At 40.7% G+C, this 15,236-nt stretch overlaps 1 protein-coding gene across 2 annotated transcripts in view; it reads left to right on the plus strand.

The window, feature by feature from the left end:
* The window catches only part of GRAP2 (GRB2 related adaptor protein 2), an 83,558-nt gene that overhangs the window by 31,478 nt on the left and 36,844 nt on the right, over nucleotides 1–15,236 (plus strand). For both annotated transcript variants that reach the window (XM_067559035.1, XM_067559037.1), the window contains exon 2: nucleotides 3,868–3,939. The gene's annotated coding sequence lies outside the window, so the exon portion shown is untranslated. The remainder of the gene's footprint in view (nucleotides 1–3,867; nucleotides 3,940–15,236) is intronic.

Here is a 15,236-nt window from a genome sequence, read left to right on the forward strand (position 1 = left end):
AGTAGTTAGCATCAGGGTAGGTAGGTCTCTGTGAAGTTCCCAACTGAGTCACCAGCAAAGGATGTCATGATCATGTATCAAATTGATTTCAAGCCCTGACAGGTGCCCAGCCTCAATGAGGGAGACCATCTATAATTGGCTTTTATGAGCACAAAAGGCAAAATATTAAAATTCATAACAAATGTTTGTTTTCCATCTTGTTTTCCGCCCTATCCACCAACACCCTTGTCCACTCTATCTGTTCTGATTGATTCATTCAGTGTTGGAATTTTTAACACAAGGATTAGGCATGCATTTGAAGCAAAACACCAAAATGTTATCCTTTTAATTTTTAAAATAAAGATAATTAACCTTTTTATCAAAGTATGCACATCTTCAAGTAAATTGGGTGGAAAATATATGGGTTTAATTAAGATATTGTAGACAGAGAGAGAGCTGCAAATGCTGGGAACCTGGAGAGCAAGAAGGATCTTTGAGGAGGGCACTGCATAGTTTACAACTCCCTGACTCTTTCTTGTTTGCACTTCAAATGGAGTCAATTTTTAACTGTCTCACTCCTGCAGAGAAAAAACTGATTTTATAATATGTTTCAATTTTTCCTTTTGCCTTTGTGTCTTTCTCTCTTTGTTGTGGTGCACAGATGCACTGTGACAGTGGTTATATAGCAGCACATATTGATTTATTTTTTTACAAGTCGATTAGATAACGCTATTGGAATTATAACCTGTTGGAGTGGAACACTTAGCACCAGTACCTTTGTCCTCCTTAGTTGGGTCCCCACTCATCTTGATTTTCATAGGGCTGGTATGATTTTTGGCATGTGTTCTATGACCTCCAAGCTAGGCACACAGAGCATTTTTTTTAAAGTGAATTTACTGATGGTGAAAGGTGCAAGAGTGACAGCTTGAAGTCGTCCGTACACAGAACAGGAATAGCCTGGGCAGCATCCGTAGAAACCTACGCTTCACATTAAATGTCCAGAAATATACTGGGGATGCAAAAATCAATGCAATGCTGGATCATGGCACCACAGCATGTGGGGGCAACATTACATAGGACTCCTAGGTATACATAATAAATATTATGCTTTTTAAAAATACATAGAATAACTTATTTATCAAGTTTCCTGGGTCATCTCTTAAAGAAGAGTGTATCTGATGAAAACTATGTAACAATTATTGATTCATAATTAAATCCAGATCATTAACCTAAAATACCTTCCTGATAAAAATAGAAAACTTGATAGGCACAATTACTTTTAAATAACATTAAAGGTAAACTATATAGCAAGGAAATTAATAGTTAAGGGCCAAGAATTGGATATAGCTGTGATTTTTTCCCCGTCTTTTGTTGTTTGCCAGTTCATGTCAGAAACATAATTTCATGTAAATGAAACAGTGTCTCATACTTAGTCTTTTGTGCTACTAATCAAGAAATCAATATTCAGTTCTCACATCCTGTCTCTCATTCCCTGAGCCAGCCATCTCTAGGGTTTGCATGGTCGGGCTACCATGTGAACGACGCAGATTGATTTTGTCCAGATCTGCTTGCTTGCTCCGAAACTTGGCAAGAGCTGGGAGTCTTAAGAGAACAGCACTTTTACCTCTGTTGGTGTATGGGAGGGTAGGCTGAATGTAGCTCTGCAATAACCCATTTGGCCAAGCTATGAGCAGTTTTGATGAACCCTGAAAAGGGATTCCCATTTAGAAACTAGACCTGAAGCACAAGTGGGTTTCATACCTGTCTGTAATAATGATGGTTTCCAAACACGTCAGCTGACGTCTTGCATGGAAGTTCAGCCAAAGCTGGCTTTGGATCTCTTAAACCTGCTGTTTTAGGAAGCCATGGTTGACAGGACACCCCCTCCTTGCAAGCAGATGGCTGTTACGAGAGGTGACCACTCAGCTGGAGCTGTGCCTGTGGTAGGAGAGTTGTGAGGGGATGGGAAGAGGAGGAGTGAGGTGGGCTCCCCACTCCAGAAACAACTCCTGAGAAAAGGCGGTCCTCACAATCCAAAATACGCCCTGCTCCCTGGGGAGCATAAGGCTGGCCCTGCCAGTTCTCTGTAGTCAGTGGCGGCTCCCAGCAACATGCCCCCTTGAGGGGGTGGCTGTAAAGGCAGGTGACGTCAAGGGGAGGGGAGCTAGGGATGCTCCTGAACAGGGGATACCCCAGCCCGCCCCCAACACACAACTGCAGGTAAAAAACGAGCACAGCAGGCTATGCTTTCCGGCCCTGGAGATGCCCCAGCAGGGGCATGGCAAGCATTAAACAGGGACAGGCCCCGCCCCACTTTCATTAATGAGTGGCATTAACTGGCTGAGGGCAGCAGGGCTTGTGTGCGCACACAAGCCTAGGCAGAGGGTTCACAGGGCCGGACTTGTACCCCACCTCCATTACCTGAGGAAAACAGCACAGCAATGCCTGTTAGGCATCGTTTTCTGACTTAAAATTCAAACTGCCATCTATCAGCTGCAAAGGCCCCGCCCTCTCCTCCTCCAATCAGAATGCTCGTACCCATGGTTCTTCCTTCATCTTGCCTTCAAAGCAGCTGTCAATCACTCACAAAGCCCCACCCCTTCTTCACAGCCAATCCGAATTCTAACTATTCCTCCTCCTTACCAGCCCTGGGAATCCTGCTGAAAGGAGCCAGGACAGCCCTGCCACATTCTTTAATGACAGGGTGGGGCATGAACATCTGACTGACAGGCCCTCAACCTCCGCTAGGCTCTGCCCCTTAATTTCCGCTAGGCTCTGCCCCTTAATAGCTTTTCAGCCCTCAATCGTATAAGAGGAAAGTTCCTTCCCCTTTTTTATGGTCTCAGTTTTATTTTTACAATTTTTATACTTTTTTAATCCATAAAGATTTCACAGTTTAAACAAATTAAAAGGTGTGGGGAGGCCCTAGCACCAACCACTGCTTCCTCCTCCAGATCTCAATCATTCATCAAGGGCCTCCAAATTAATGGAATAACCCCTCTCCCACTGCCTGAACTGATGCACTGATAAATGAATTAACATGTTTCCCAACTAGACTGCCATTTACGAGAAATGAGAGCTTTGCACCTCCTTGCATGCAGCCAAAAGACATATTCAAAGTCACACTCATTTCACATCTTGCTGAAATCCCTTAATCTATAGTGAAAACAATGAGAGTCCTGTAATCTATAGTGCTTCTTCTCCACCTACCCCTCTTCACCTTCCCATAGTGTGCTCCCCCAGCTCCCCTGTCAGCTCTCTCACTCTCTATTAATGGAGACATATGCGCATTCACCCATGCAAGTGATGGATGGTATCAAATTGAAGGAGGAGTGTTGGTGGGAGACATCCTTACAAATTAGAATGCTGGCAGCACATGGCCATCATGTTGCCATGTTCTTAACTTGAATGAGAGGAAATCAGGCTAAATGTTAATAGCCCCATATGGTTCAAGAAGGAGGCTCAGAACCTCTCAGTCCTAAATTCAAATCCAAAGTAATAAGCAGGTCTAGGGGTGCACAAGAGAACACGTTAAATGCAGCCAGAGCACAGAACTGCAGTAGCATTCACTAAAATATGATTCCTATGATATTGGTTTAGCCCTGGCAGTGAGAAACAAAAACCACAGTAAGCTAACTAAGCTCTACACCCAGGGCTGTGATCTGTCATGTCTGCTAGTTCCTGCGTGGTTTGTGGTTTGCACATGACTGCCTGATAGGCTGAACTTCATGATGGGGCGAGGAGGATGCAGCGGAGTGAAGGGTTTGTGCGGTCCTGAATGGCTGCACAAGCAACTACCTTTGGTAAGCACTTAATCTCAAGACAAGAACAGGCTGGTTGTATTGTTATGAAATGCAGGCTGGTCGATCTCCTTTTGTTTCATCTTAGATTCTGCAAGTGTAGAATATAACAACCAGAAGCAAAGCAAAGACACTTTCTCAGCGTTCCCTACTCTCAAAGGTACGTGACTATTACAACATTTGCTTTCATTTCTTAAACAATACAGTGCCAGTTCAAGCGAGTATGGGCCCTCTGCAAAGTCATACAAAGTTATGCTGCAAGGCCCAAGATTCAGTTTGTTTGCACTTCTGCTACATTTGTATCAAACTTCTACCCTGGCCAATTTGGGAAGGGATGGGAACGTGTCCAGAAATGGTGTGTGTATTTGTGGAGAATATTGGAAGAATAGGGGCAGGAGATTTCCTTTTAATCAGAAGGAAAAAAACCTGCACTGTCCTTCAGTCGGGGCTGTGATAAGAGGGAAAACATCCAGATCCTCCAGATTATCGTGACAGAGCTGTCAGTCAGCACAAAGAAATCGATTCTCCACAAAACACTTCACTAAAGCATCTCAACTGGGATAGGGACCCCATGAGCTAGATGCCCCCTGCAGCCATAGTTTTGGCACTACTGTCTGAACTGTCCCCCAAAATAGAACATCCATGCTTTTTAGTATCCTACGTGATGTAAGTTAGGGGACTCCTAATCCAACTCCTACATCACAAAACCGCTATCATCATCGACTGCAAGGGCTATCTCAGTGAAGAAGCCAAGGCGTGGATAGAACAGCAAAATTCATCCCAACTTCTCACCCAGAATAATTAGTCAATCATTGTAAAGCATTTTGAATCTTCAGAATGCTGTGAGTGTGACATGCAGTATTTATTAAGAGCCACTGTCCTTTCAGGGCAGGGTTGAGGCACATTGGCATGGTGATAGTAGTATATGAGGAGAAAGTTCATTCTGCTTTGCCCATGTTGTGCCCATTCTAGGAACAGCTGGAGGACTTCAGTCTCCAAATTTCAATCCAGCATCTCTCTTCAGAAGAAAAATGAATTAGAAAAAAAATTCCAAGCTCTCTTTCAGCACCAATGATGGGAACAATTTTGTTATTTACATTTGTCTGGAAAAGAAGGTTTCCCTAATGGTCGGGTTGCTGATAAATGGCTCGTGCAGGGTACAGATGAAATGGAGCAGGGGCAAGATGTGGGGAAAGCACATTCCTTATTATTACAATGTAGGTAATAATAAGGAAGCAAAGCTCAGCCCTGGCCCTCTAAAGCAAACCTGAAGTTTTCATTTACACTGACTTTTATTTGCATGTCTACCTTTCTTAAATCTAACCTTCACAAAGTAAGGGAATTTAGGTAGGTTTGGGGGTGCAGAACAGACCTCTTGTGTCATAGTGCTAGTTACTGTGTGTTACTAGAGAGACCAGATGCGTGAGGTAATACCTTTAATTGGCCCAGCTTCTGTTGCTCTTCTTCACATCTGTGTAAGCTTGTCTCTCACCAACAGAAGTTGGTCCAATAAAAGATATTACCTTACCCACTATTGCCTCTCTAATAGCCTGGGACCAACACGGCTAGGGCAACACTGCATATAACTGTGTGTTACTGTCCTTTGTGTAAGTTGCAGAACAGGAAAGATTTGGATGGGAAGGCGAAGTAGACGATAGCCCCTCCAAATCAAATAGTATTTTATCTAGAGCCTTCTACTCCTTAAAATGATTCAGTTTAAGGGAAATTCCAGTGCAAGAATTTGTCCGTCTGCCAATTCAAAGTTTTGAATATCTCCCAGTAACCAGTGCCTCAGCTGCTCATCTCAGTTATCCGTCTTGCTGTTTTATTGCTTCTTTCCATTCAGATATTCAGAATGTCTTTTTTCCCCCCAGATGCCTTGTCTTGTTTTGTCCCACTTTTAGTTGTAGACAATGTCTTCTGACTCTATTGCTATTTCCTGGCAGAATGAAAGTAATTCCCTGTCCCCTCTCTCCATTTCTTCCCTGGATAATGCTCCCACCCTTGAATTTTCCCTGCTGGTTTAGATGTGTGTGATTCACATCCAAACATTGATTTCCTCTATCTACCCTCAGATCCCATCTCTGATGAACGTAATCATTGCAAGTTAGCCACAGTGGCCTAAACAGTGCCAAATGTGTTTCCATTCCATTCCATTCCAGTATTGTCAGCTATTCTTGATCCTCCTAGATATTTCAGATTTTTTTTTAACTGTTAAGACCACTCTCGTCATCCTCCCATTTTTCCTTCTCTCCAGGCCTTGGTTGTGGTTTAAAAGAAACCTAGCTTGGCAGTCCACTTTCAACTGATTAAAATAGTATGTAGCATATAATCATCATCATTTGCCTGATTGGAGGGCCATGCACGGCCGCAAACATAGTCCAATCCATTTATATGCAGCCCTACAAATCCCTTGCTTTCTTTCAGAATCTTTAATTTTGCAGCACACTTGAGAGTTATAGAAAGGAGACTTCTTTGCTCATCCAACTTAATTTTTCGTCAGTGTGCGTTTCTATTACTATTGCCCCTTAGTCCCAGTGGAAGCTATACTGTAATAACACTTTGTACTCACTGTGTATGATTTTTATCCTAAAATCTCCAAGTGCTTTACAAAGATGGGTAAATATTAATACCCTCATTTTACAGATGAGGAAACTGAGGCACATAGCGGGGAAGTGGCTTGTCTAAGGATACACAGCAAATCAGTTGCCAGGCTTGGGACCAGAATCCAGTGTCTTGACCCCTGATCTTGTTCTTTAACCACTAGACAATGCTGCCTTTATTTTACATTTACTTTCATTTCAAATAATTAAAATAAATATTAGACATTTATACTAATAGAGCTAGAATCTGCGGTGACACTAGATAGGCTAAAAATTACAAGGGCTGTTCCCTTTCATAATTCAGGGCATAAACTGAACCACTGTGAGATACATAGAGGAACATTCCAGTGTTTGATGTGTTTGATTCCAATGGTTCTCAACCAGGGGTACATGTACCTCTGGGGATATGCAGAGGTCTTCCAGAGGGGTACATCAACTCAGCTAGATATTTGCCTAGTTTTACAACAGGCTCCATAAAAAGTGCTAGCAAAATCAGTACAAACTAAAATTTCACACAGACAATGACTTGTTTACACTGCTGTATATACTATACACTGAAATGTAAGTACAATATTTATATTCTAATTGATTTATTTATAATTATATGGAGAAAGTAACCAATTTTTCAGTAATAGTGTGCTGTGACCCTTTTGTATTTTTATGTCTGATTTTGTAAGCAAATAGTCTTTAAGTGAGGTGAAACTTCAGAGTATACAAGACAAATCAGATTCCTGAAAGGGGTACAGTAGTCTTGAAAGGTTGAGAGCCACTGCCTTATTCAAATACTTCTGACTTTGATCACTGATGGAGAAGGGTTACCGGGCTAGATGGACCAATGGTCTGTTCTGGCACAGCTATTTTTCTGTTCTCATTACAGCAGATGGGTAGCTGGGAGGGGGATACATATTTTTGCTATGGCTCTAGCCAAGCTCCTGGTCTCTGAAGTAGAGCCACTGTAAACATTGTTTCTAGAAGGATGTTAAAAATAAATGAGAGAGAGAGAGAATGATTTTGAAAAGATCTGAGGTTTTCAGGGGGAGGGGAGCTTTTTAAAAAAATTATTCTGCAGAGTAGAGGCCCATGCTGTGCACAATTTAACTGACGTCTAACAAGAGGCAGTTAACCTCTGAGAAACAGGTTTATTTAGAATGGCCAAATTATCATGGCATTGAGATCACAAGTCAATTCTAAGAAATATTAAGAGATGAGAGGAAATGACCAAATTGCCTAAACTCCAATATAAACTGAAAATCTTGTTTCACTCTCTTAGGAATGTATAGATGCGTCTTCCTGAACCTTGCGCCCCAATGTCTTGTCCCTCCCTTCCCCCCCGGCCACATAATGAGCTCCGTGCAGCCCTGCTGTCAGCACTGCCCTAACCCCAACCCTTTCTTCCACCACTGTAAAAATAAAAATACATAAAAATGGGGGAGGGTCTTTAAAATTGTCAAAATTAGAAAATAAAAATCAAATTCTGCCAGGCCTAATAATAATCACTAGGGAAGCCATTTTGGGCTGAAGGTTTCCTCTGTCTCCACACTCTGTTGAAGAGCTTTTATAGTTTTATGCGCTTTCCCAAGACTTATGAGGACATCTGGAGTGGTTCCATGGTGGTAACCAAAGTTTTAGCTCATTTACGTACACTGTGAGTTCCTTGAGTAGGATCTGGTTGGTCCTGGAATGAGGAGACATCCAAGGAAACCACAGCACTTCAGGAAATGGTGTTAATGACTTTGCATAGGTGGCACATTTTCCACCAAGTCACTACTGGAGCGAATGCCCAAGCATCTTTCTTTCAAATGAGGGGTAAAACTGAAGGCCACCTATGGTCATCAAAGCTCCCTTAGCCCTGTACCGAAAAGTAAAGGTGTTAATCTGTTTTCCTGGCCAGATTTCAATTTAAATAATTACATTCTGAATATTTAACATTTTAGCTTTATACGGACATTTATTACTTCTGCTCTTGTACTGCTGTGCGCTGCTCAAGAGCTGCTGTATTCCATCCCAGAGGAGAATGGTTTTCATGATAGGTAGAGTGATATGTGATTTGCTGTCAGTCGCTTGCAACCTCCGTGGTGGAGGGAGTGTTCCGAGGTGAAGGTAGTGGTCAGAGGATGTGGCCAACATGCCATTAAAATTGACTGCCCCACATCTTGGTCAGAGTACTCTTAGGAGGAATAATCTTGCATAAGAGGTATCAGGAGGGTACTGTTACACATAGGGCTATGTCACGAAAAAGATCCACACTGATGCTTGCCTAAATTTGCAACCCATCCATGCCACAAAAATATGTAGGGTTTGAATTTAATCCATAATTTGTAAAAATGCTTTGGGGTCTATCAGGATGAAAGGTGATTTTCTATTATTATTGTATTTATTATTTAGTAGTATTGTTCTATCTACCCATTCAAGGTCTTCTGTATTTTTATTTAAAATTGTTTCTTTAGTTTTGGGACAGAAAGGAATTTTACAAGGCTGCTTTCTGACTCGGTGTAAACAGCAGCTGAGCCCTCCTTTTCCGAAGTGGTCACTGAGTTGGGGTATCTCACATTTTGGTGATCAACCTTAAACACCTCTGACTGATTTCCAGAAGTGCTGAGTTCTTCTAGCTCCCAGTGACCATCTGGAATGGTGGTGCTCAACACTTGGGCAAAAAGTCCAAGCTGTCTCAGCTGGAGCAACTCGAAAATAAGGTACCCAGAGTCAGTGACCTCTTTTGGAAATTTTGGCTTTGGTGTATGTTGCACAGATTATTACCTGAGTTTATAAAATTCATTTGAAATAGCTTCAGATTAAAAAAAATGTCTGCAAGATAATCACTTGTAGCATGTTATACATAATGAAACTGAACATTGCACCTTTCCATAGCTTGTGGCAGATAGATTAGGTGAGGATGGAAGAAATGGTGTTAGAAAACAAGAGAATAGAGAGCAGTGTATAGTAAAAGTAGGTTGTTGGGTTTTTTGTTTTTTTCTTCTTCAAGAACGCAGAAGTGCAATGCTGTAGAGGTTTTTCAATGTTTTCCCTTTGGATGAAATTCATCCTGGTGGTGGGAACCAACAAGTTCTATTTGCCACTGAAGAACCACTAACCCCTATTTTGAGGGCTGAAATGTCACTTAAATGGTCGATGGCCCTCGTGCTCGTTCACTGCAGAAGGGTGAATTTCACCCTAGCGCATTTCTAAGACTCACTCCAGTCTGTTCAGAGAACCACTGTTTGCAGTGTTGTTCTAGCTGTGTTGGTCCCACAATATTAGAGAGAGAAGGCAAGTGAAGTCATATCTTTCACTGGACCAGCTTCTGTTGGTGAAAGAGATAAGCTTTTGAGCTTTGTCAGAGAGCCAATGGCAGCTCTCCTGCTGCTGAGCCCTTACCACAGTTGCTATGCATCTTGAAAGGTACAAGCTGCTCAGCTACTAAAGTTTGCAGCTCCTGAAGCGCTCTTCTGCAGACTTTCTAAGGTGTGCAGAAATGGAGCTCCTTCCTGCACACCTTGTAAGGTAGATGAGATAGGGCCATCTGGTGGTGTCTAGTCAGATAATTTCCCATAATGGAATTTCCTTTTCCCTTCACAAACTCGTAAGAAATTCCCTTTAGATAAAGAAGTATTGTGAAAAGAGTGTTAAGCATTCCAATGTTAGGAAATGGCAATCAAAACTTTAGCCTCCTGTTCATATGCTGTATAATAGCAAGCAATTGTGTCAATAAAGACTAGTTCTCAAGGAATACAATATAATATCATACAGCTTTTTTTACAGCCTTGTAAGGTGCATCTCATAAGATGCACACTGAATAGAACACTTGCCTCATTCATTGTACATCTTGCATATAAATGACTTTCAGGGACTCTATTTTTTTTAATGTATTATTTTTATGATGACAGTGCCTATGGACTGACCAAGAATGGGGCCCATTGTGCTCAGTACTGAGCAAACAAAGTGGCAAATCCTCAGCTGTTGTAAATTGTCATCACTCCATCATTCTAGCACCAGAGAGCAGCAGACAGTGCCAGCCCCAAAGATCTTGCTGTCTAAATAGACAAGACAAAAACAAAAGGGGGAAAGGGATAGACTGAAGCAGAATCAAGAGTGTGATGGGCTGCAAATGTCATGTTAGTTCCGTGATTCGTTTAGTTTTTAATTTTTTTGTTTGGGAGGGGACTCTGGCATGCGCAAAGTACTACATAGTAGCAGAAGATGCTACACATACATTATAGAAAAAATGTATGATATTTTCTTGCATTCTTTCAGAAATAGTATATGATCATCTAACTAAAATCTATATTGGAATTTGTATGCACAAGGCAGCAGAATTAAGGTCACACACACCCATTCCTGAACATGATGAAGGCTGGGATTTGCTCATATAACTAATGTAGCCGGGGAGGTGGAAACCTTACCCCATAAAGGAAATAATGCTCAGGGCATGCATACAGCTGGGTCAGATCGGGCTATTGCTGAGTATGTGGTAAAGTAACAGATGTGGTTCTTTGTCCGTGTGGAGATGTTCTATGCGTGGATCCATTGGTCAGTTCCCCCAACACACCTATTTTTGCCCCCGATGTGTTGTCTGTGAGTTTTTATCCAAGGTGCACATGGCAGTGTGGAGTTCCCCTCTGTGGAGACTCCACTGCTTTAATCACCAGCATGGTGGAAATGCAGAGTTCCCACTGCTTTAAGGCTTTTATGTGCCTGTTGAGCTTATTAATTTGGCTGTGTTTCTCTAATTGTGATAATCTATTGGAATTGGATTTACATTTTATTCCGCTTTATCCGTTGTACAAAGCCAATACAAGTATAGTCTTGTTGACGAGTCTGCATTAATAATGAATTAATGTTTCTTGCTGCCACTCAAATAAATCAAAGAATACAGTGTTTAGACTTTCTGAACCTGAACTGAATGTACCCTTTTACCAGCTTTATTTATTAGGATGCAGTTATCTTAGATTAAGCCCAATGTTTAGATTAAGACCATAAGAAAGGCCAAACTAGATCAGACCAATGATCCATCTAGCCCAGTCTCCTGTCTTCTGACAGTGGCCCAATGCCAGATGCTTCAGAGGGAATGAATAGAACAGGTAATCATTAAATGATCCATCCCATCAGTCATTCCCAGCCTCTGGCAAACAGCAATCCCTTCCTATCCTGACTAATAGCCATTGATGGACCTATCCTCCATGAATTTATCTAGTTCCTTTTTGAACTCTGTTAAAGTCTTAGTCTTCAGAACATCCTCTAGCAAGGAGTTCCACAAGTTGACTGTGTATTGTGTGACAAAATACATCCTTTTGTTTATTTTATACCAGCTGTCTATTAATTTCATTTGGTGACCCCTACTTCTTGTGTTATGTGAAGGGGTAAATAACACTTCCTTGTTTACTTTCTCCACACCAGTCATAATTTTATAGACCTGTATTATGTCCCGCCTTAGTCATTTCTTTTACAAACTAAAAAGTCCCAGTCTTATTAATTGCTTCTCATATGGAAGCTTTTCCATACCCTTAATCTATATAGCAGCCCTTTTCTGTACCTTTTCCAATTCTAATATATCTCTTTTGAGATGGAGCAACCAAATCTGCACGGAGTATTCAAGCTGTGAGCGTACCATGGATTTATAAAGAAGCAATACGATATTTTCTGTCTTATTATCTATCCCTTTCCTAATGATTCCCAACATTCTGTTAGATTTTTTGACTACCGTTGCACATTGAGTGGATGTTTTCAGAGAACTGTCCACAGTGACTCCAAGATCTCTTTCCTGAATGGTACCAGCTAATTTAGACCCCTTCATTGTATATGTATAGTTGGGATTATGTTTTCCAATGTCCATTACTTTGCATTTATGAATATTGAATTTCATCTGCCATTTTGTTGCCCAATCACCCAGTTTTGTGAGATCCCTTTGTAACTCTTCACAATCTGTTTTGGATTTAACTATCTTGAGTAGTTTTGTATCATTTGCAAATTTTGCCACCTTTACCCCTTTTTCCAGCTCATTTATGAATATGTTGAACAGTACTGGTCCCAATACAGACCCCTGGGAGACACCACTATTTACCTCTCTCCATTCTGAAAACTATTTATTCCTAACCTTTGTTTCCTATATTTTAACCAGTTACTGATCCAGGAGAGGACCTTCCCTCTTATCCTATGACCTCTTACTTTGCTTAAGAGATTTTGGTGAGGGACCTTGTCAAAGGCTTTCTGAAAATCTAAGTACACTATATCCACTGGATCACCCTTATCCACATGCTTGTTTACGCCTCTCCCCTCCCCAAAGAATTCTAGTAAATTGGTGAGGCATAATTTCCCTTTACAAAAACCATGTTGACTCTTCCTCAACAAATCGTATTCATCTATGTGTGTCATAATTCTGTTCTTTACTATAGTTTCAACCAATTTGCCTGGTAGTGAAGTTAGGCTTACTGGCCTGTAATCGCCGAGATTGTTCTGAAGCCTTTTTTTTTTTTTTAAATTGATGGCACGTTAGCTATCCTCCAGTCATCTGGTACGGAGGCTGATTTAAGCAATAGGTTACATACCACAGTTAGTAGTTCTGCAATTTCATATTTGAGTTCCTTCAGAACTCTTGGGTGGATACCATCTGGTCCTGGTGACTTATTACTGTTTAATTTATCAATTTGTTCCAAAACCTTCTCCAATGACACCTCAATCTAGGACACTTCCTCAGATTTGTCACCTAAAAAGAATGGCTCAGGTTTGGGAACCTTCCTCACATCCTCAGCTGTGAAGACTGATGCAAAGAATTCATTTTGTTTCTGTGCAATAGCCTTATCTTCCTTGAGTGCTTCTTTAGCATCTCAATTGTCCAGTGGCCCCACTGGTTGTTTAGCAGGCTTCCTGATTCTGTTGTACATAAAAAAATTTTTGCTGTTACTTTCTGAGTCTTTGGCTAGCTGTTCATCACATTCTTTTTTGGCCTTCCTAATTATATTTTTACACTTCACTTGCCAGAGTTTATGCTCCTTTCTACTTTCCTAAGTAGGATTTAACTTCCCCTTTTCAAAGGATGTCTTTTTGCCTCTAATTCCTTCTTTTACTTTGTTGTTTAACCACAGTTGCACTTTTTTGGTCCTCTTACTATGTTTTTAAATTTGGGGTTTCTACTTAAATTGAGCCTCTATTATGGTGTCTTTAAAAAGTTTCCATGCAGCTCGCAGGGATTTCACTTTTGGCACTGTACCTTTTAATTTTTGTTTAACTAACGTCTCATTTTTGTGTAGTTCCCCTTTCTGAAATTAAATGCTACCATAATGGGCTGCTTTGGTATCCCATCCGCCACCAGGGATGTTAAATTTTATTATGTTATGGTCACTATTATCAAGCAGTTCAGCTATATTCACCTCTTGGACCAGATCTTGTGCTCCATTTAAGATTAAATCAAGAATTGCCTCTCCTTTTGTGGGTTCCAAGACTAGCAGCTCCAAGAAGCAATCATTAAAGGTGTCAAGAAACTTTATTTCTGCATGCCGTCTTGAGGTGACATGTACCCAATCAATATGGGAGTAATTGAAATCACCCATTATTATTGAGTTTTTTATTTTTATAGCCTCTCTAATCTCCCTGAGCATTTCACAGTCACTATCACTGTCCTGGTCAGGTGGTCAGTAGTATATCCCTACTGCCATATTCTTATTATTCAAGCATGGAATTAGTATCCTTAGAGATTTTATGGCACAATTTGGTTCATTTAAGATTTTTATTTAATTTGACTCAACACTTTCTTTCACATATAATGCCACTGCCCCACCAGTATGACCTATTTTGTCCTTCCAATATATTTTGTACCCTGGTATTACTATGTCCCCTTGACTGTCCTCATTCCACCACGTTTCTGTGTTGCCTATTATATCAATATCCTCATTTAGTACAAGGCACTCAAGTTCACCCATCTTAGTATTTAGACTTCTAGCATTTAGATATAAGCACTTAAAAAATTGTCACTTTTTAGCTGTCTGCCATTATGTGACGTAATTGAATGGAACTCTTTTTCATTGGACTGTTTCTCATCAGATCCTACCCATATTTTATCCTCTTCCATCTTCTCCTCCTTTCTAGGATATAGAGAATCCCCTTTAATAGATCCTTCCCTAAGGAATGTCTCTGTCCAAACCACGTGATTTGGGGAAAGTGGAGGTTATGAAACTTAATATGACTAGGAATGGCATGAAAATATATTTTAATTTAAATTAAAACAATTTTATTTTTGGATTTAAATATCCCCCTCTAGACTGTGAACCCAAACAGCAGCATTGGGCAAAAATGATTATACCCAGAGTAAAAATGACAAGGCTGAGTTCACGGAGCAGGCTTAATGAAATGCAGATTAAATAAACTGCAGGACTGATAAAAAAAATACTAAGACTTTTAACAATATTTTAGTTTAAGCATTCAGAGATATTAGTAACCAGGAGGTTTTTTAAAATAACAATAATAATTAATGTCTATCTTGGCAGTGTCTCTTTGCCCATGTAGCACGCTTCAAATCTATTCCGGTGTCCCTGCACCGATCACTGCAGGCACAAATACAATCTAAACTCTGTGCAAAAATTGATGTGACTGTTTCTACCTTGAGGCAGAATGCCAGTTCTCTGCCCTCTCCTCACCGGCTTGCTATCTAATCTCTTGGAGAATGATTCCATGCATGGAGCCATGATTCCATTGAGGAGTTATTCTTCCCAATACAAATATTTTCCTTGTGACATATCCTTGATTAGACTCAATTTTTTTTCCACTCATCTCCTGTAGCCTTTGAAATTCTTTCCTATGCAGTATGTCAACAAAATTTTCACCACCACCCTACCTTATTAGAGGAGTGGGTGGGCGAGGTTTT

This window comes from Emydura macquarii, unplaced genomic scaffold (genome assembly GCF_026122565.2).
Source record: "Emydura macquarii macquarii isolate MOO-44397 ecotype Brisbane River unplaced genomic scaffold, CSIRO-AGI_Emac_v2 contig_2205, whole genome shotgun sequence".
Lineage (NCBI taxonomy): Eukaryota > Metazoa > Chordata > Testudines > Chelidae > Emydura > Emydura macquarii.